General features: G+C 35.1%; 1 pseudogene; it reads right to left on the bottom strand.

Moving 5' to 3' along the window:
* Positions 1 to 3,455, bottom strand: LOC132614692 (putative F-box protein PP2-B12; annotated as a pseudogene).
* Positions 3,456 to 4,089: the final 634 nt, after the last annotated feature.

Genomic DNA, 4,089 nt, shown 5'->3' with positions numbered 1-4,089 from the left:
CTATCCCATTGGGCAAATAAGCCCTCTAAACAACAAGAAAAATCTAAACTTATACTATTCATTCCAGCAGTATTAGGTCTGTAGAATAAAATAAACTTTTAAAAAAAAAAACTCAGAAGGAAAAACTAAATACTTAACCAAATGAATTGAAGAACAACTGTAAATTGGTTAAGAAATTCTTGGCCTTAGCTCAATTCACTCAACAATAAGGCCTATCTTTCGACAGTTAGTCTTCACATCTTGCATCCTCAACTCTATGTAATCATCTTCATTTCCAGTAAAAAACTCACCTAATTCTAATTCAAACCAGCCACCATCTCTAAGTTTAGGAAGTGGTGCATCATCCGAACCACTATCTTCAGGCCAACGCCATTCAGACTCCATCCTTGCGTACGGCATATAAGGGGAGGGCGGAGTATATGAGTCAATTTCGTATAAGCGCTCTGGTACATATTGAGGTTCCGGATGCAAATAAGCAACCTGCACATTTTCGGATTCAACACCAGAAATTCCAACCGAAACCTCCATGTGTCGAATATTAAAACCATAATCATCTTCAAACTTGTAAACAAAGTAAGCTGTGTAGGATGTCAGTGGTGACAGAATCCCAGCTGTTATTGTGCCCCAAATTTCAAGCCACTCTACAACTTTGAGCTGAGCCACCTCTGGAAACCTACTTTGGCCACATTAAGAAAACACTGGTCATATACAACTTAACTTCAATTTTTAAACTCAATGAAAGAAACACTTGTCATATACAACTTAACTTCAATTTTTAAACTCAATGAAAGAAACACTTGTCATATACAACTTAACTTCAATTTTTAAACTCAATGAAATTATCTATTACCATACAAATGTCTAAGACTTATTTTACATCACAAATTTTCAAACGCTTCATTTTTTTGCTCAGTCAAATAATGACACGTAGATTTGGATGAAGGAGTATATCTCAAGAAAGCGGTAGGTGTTGACTAATTCTTCAAAATAATTCATTTGCAGAAAATTAGTTAGTGTCTGTTTTCTAGGATTCACTACAAGAAAAAATATATTTGGCAATAAAATTATTTTTGCTGTCATAGATTGATTATTATTGCAAAAAGTACTTTTTGCACAATTGTTTTTTTCTGTTGCATAGACTTTTCCCAACGGCTGTTATAGCAACAACATGGAACAACTTTTTTTTTGTTACCAAAAGTACTTTTTGCAACAATAATCAATACTATGACAATAAAATTAAATTCTTTGGCAACAAAAAAGTTCATTTGCCAATAATAAAACTAAGTTGTTGCCAAATATTAAATTTTTGTTGCCATTTCTATCAGTCTTGTAGTGATTAGGGGGTTTATCTTTTACTTAGTCAATGAATTATCTACTTATTGTAGTGGACCATGTTTACCAGTTTCCCCATGTTTTTCACTATTTGTTTGTTGCTTTATTTTAGCTTTAGTTGTTAATTGTGAGCCTATAAAATGGCAGTAGGAGTCTTTGTTTCTCAATCAGAAATTTCAGCAATAAAAAAGAAACCTTTGTTTCTCAAACTCTCTCATTGTATTTTGCCTTCTATTCAAGCAGAAGGCTCTAATTATTAATAAGATATCTGCTGAAAAATGGCGAACCTGGACCAGGGGCGGAGCCAGCCCTTCGGGTGGGTTCGGCCGAACCCAGTAGCTTTTGTCCGAATCATATATTTGTATTAAAAATTTTGTCAAATATGTACAACTTATTAATTAAGAACCCAGTAACTTTAAAGAATTAGAACCTCGAACCCACAAACTTCGAATCCTGGCTTCGCCTCTGACCTGGACTCTGGTAGTGATGTCCATTCCCAATATTCTGGTGTATCACTCCATACAATATTAAGATCCCTTGCACCTAAGAAGTAACATATCTTTCCAGTCCATTTTTCCAGTGAGAAAATCTGTTGTACAAAAGCATATATAGTAAGCAGACGGATGAAAGAGACAAGCTTACAGAAAACACGTACCTATAATCCGTAAAAGTTTAACAAGATGACAACAAGCTAGAGATGTTGGTTTATAGAAACATCTTAAAGAATAAAGATATGCCAAGAAAAACTGTTAGAAGATGGTAAAGAGTTATGAGCATAATTTTATGGTTACAGGTTGACAATTGACACAAAATGATAAGCATACTCATTAAAACATTCAACTCTTTTAGGAACATGTTCGATTACATGACTCCTCACTCCTGTCCTCTAAAACAAGGGGACTGCTGACAAATTCAGTTTTTTTTTTTTTTTTGGATGAATTGAGACGGCATACTGTAACCATGCAAGCATCTTGAATGTATTGACCATTACGTTTTGGTAGGATGGTAAGTAAGTAACACTAAGTTATAAGTATAATGACGATACTTCTCTTAATGTATCAACAATGAAAGCAGCTTCTAATTCCTCTGAAACTATTTTTAAAAAAAAAAAAAAACTCGCATGAACATCGTTTAGAAATCATATGAAGTCAAAATTTAGGATTTTAAGCCCAAGAGTTCTTGATTCCAGAAAAGTCAACTTATTAAGTTCTGGAAAATTAGTTATAGATATTAAGCGAATTTTAACATAAATATAGGATTAGAGCCAAACTTAATGAATTTTGCCGAATCCATAAGCGGAACTATAGCGCTGCCTAGATCATGTGCGAACAATCATCTTAATTGGATTAAACTTAACAAATGAATTCACATTGCAAATTCAATATTCTTTTATCCCTCTAAACCATTTTTTTTAAAATAATTGTCAGTTCCAACTCTCCATGAATGAATAAGGTCAAGGGTAATAATCTCCACAAGAGGACAAAATATTCCGAATGAAAAAATCGAAACAAATAACCGGCTGAACTAATGATTGTTTTTCTCGATTTTATTTTTACGTACCTTGCGACCTTGAGCAATTAAGAGGGGATGATGGGAGAGATAAACATACAGATCCTTGAGTGATCGGAAATCGGGAATCGGAGTAGGTGATCGGGCAATGATGGATTGATAATCGCACGGCAGGAATTTTGCCCAAACGGAATCAGAATCAGCTACGGATCGGAGATTTGGAGAGACTAATTAATGAAAGGCGGCAAACGTCCAGCGGGCTCGTTAAGGCCAAAATCTGGGCAACACAACCCTCCGGTAGCATACACAGGCAAGTACTCTGTTCATCTTCTTCACCTTTCTCTTTCTGCATTGGGCGTTTAGCCCGTTACACTTCCTGCTTTTTCCCATTTTAAAACTGAATTGTTTATGGGTAATATTGGCATTTCATTTGACAAGATGCAGATAATCTGGAGTCCGGAACCAAAGTGACCCAAAAAAAAATATTTTGAACTAAAATACCTCAAAAAAAAAAAAAAAAGTTACAGAACTACCTTTAATACTGCGCTAAACCAAACGTTGTCTGACTACTGCGCTATAGGAGTCCACCTTTTTCCAAAAACAGTCTTTTATTAAATTTTCACTCTTTTTTACGTAGTTTAGCATTATATTAATCATGCTTTGAGACTCGGAACTTCAACATTTTATATAGAACCCTACTTATATTTGTACAATTAATAAGGTAGGCTCAATACATCAAGGATACGCAAAAGTTTGGATTGTCATTTTAGTCGTTGAAAAGTGCTCGAAGCCCTTTTTTGTTTGAAGACTTGTAGTCATTAGTTTTATGTTATTTATCTTTTAGTGTGTCATGTTATTTTTAAATTAATGCTTAACTTTATTTCGAATGTGTCACTTTTTTTTATTATCAATTTAGGATGTGAAACTATAAACAAGTTGGTAGAGACTAAGATAATATTTATAAATATGCAAAAAATATATAATATTTACGATAAACTATACAACACTAATGTATATACACTATCGTGGATGGGGCCCACAGGTGGTATGCCTGAGACTATCCTTAGGTCTATCATACCATCCCCACCGCCCTCGCCATCGTCTCCATCGCCCTTTTTTCTCTTAATAACTGGGCGCTCCAAGTCATGATCATCTCCTTCCCCTTGCCCGTGCGCCCTTGGCTAGAATGTGCTTCTTCTTGGGATCTGGTCCCGGTAGCACGGGAAGAACCTTATGCTGACCTGGGTC

This window comes from Lycium barbarum, chromosome 10 (assembly GCF_019175385.1).
Source record: "Lycium barbarum isolate Lr01 chromosome 10, ASM1917538v2, whole genome shotgun sequence".
In the NCBI taxonomy this organism is placed as follows: domain Eukaryota; kingdom Viridiplantae; phylum Streptophyta; class Magnoliopsida; order Solanales; family Solanaceae; genus Lycium; species Lycium barbarum.
Note: the sequence above shows the minus strand (reverse complement) of the source record. Positions and strands in the feature narration are given on the sequence as shown.